The following is a 936-nucleotide window of genomic DNA, read 5'->3' on the forward strand; positions in this document are numbered from 1 at the left end:
GAGAAGAAACGTCTGTAGGTGAAGAACAGTTTGGTTTCATGCCAGGAAGAGGAACAACAGTTGAAGTGTTTGCCCTCCGACAAGTGATGGAAAAACACCGGGAAAAGCAGAAAGGACTGCACATAGTATTCATAGGTCTGGAAAAGGCATATGATAGAGTCCCACGCCAAGAGGTTTGGAGGTGCGTGCGAGTAAAGGGAACACCGGAGAAGTACGTGAGGTTGGTACAAGATCTGTACGGAGCAAAAACGCAGATTAGAAGCAGTGTTGGGTAACTGAATGGATACCAGTAAGAGTTAGTTTACATCATGGATCTGCTTTAAGCCCATATCTTTTTGATCTGATAATAGATGTGCTATCTCAAGGAATAAGAGATCAATCCCCTGGTACATGTTTGCTGATAACATCGTGTTATGCAGCACCAACAGAGGGGTAGTGGAGTCAAAACTAGAGCAATGGAGGAAGGTACTCGAAGACAGGGGATTAAAAATCAGTAAGAAGAAGACTGAATACCGAGATTAGTGTGGAAGGGACAAGGTTGAACCGAGTAGAAAAATTTAGCTATCTTGGTTCACCAGTGCATGGCTGATGATGGAAATTAGGATGTGGAAATAACGCACAGAGTACAGGCTGGATGGAAAAATTAGAGAAAGATGTCAGGTGTCTTGTGCGACCGCAGAATCAACATAAAGGTTAAAGAAGAGTGTATAAGACAATAGTGAGACCAGTTTTGATGTATGGAGCAGAAACATGGCCGGTAAAGAGAGTGCAAGAGAAGAAATTGGATGTGTAGAGATGAAGATGCTCAGGTGGATGTGTGGAGTAATAAAAATGGACAGGATCAAAAATGAAGGAATAAGAGGAACCACTAAAGTCGTAGAACTGTCAAAGAAGGCCCAGGAAAGAAGACTACGTTGGTATGGCCATGTGATGAGA

The sequence above is a fragment of the Macrobrachium rosenbergii genome, chromosome 42 (assembly GCF_040412425.1).
Source record: "Macrobrachium rosenbergii isolate ZJJX-2024 chromosome 42, ASM4041242v1, whole genome shotgun sequence".
Classification (NCBI taxonomy): Eukaryota; Metazoa; Arthropoda; class Malacostraca; order Decapoda; family Palaemonidae; genus Macrobrachium; species Macrobrachium rosenbergii.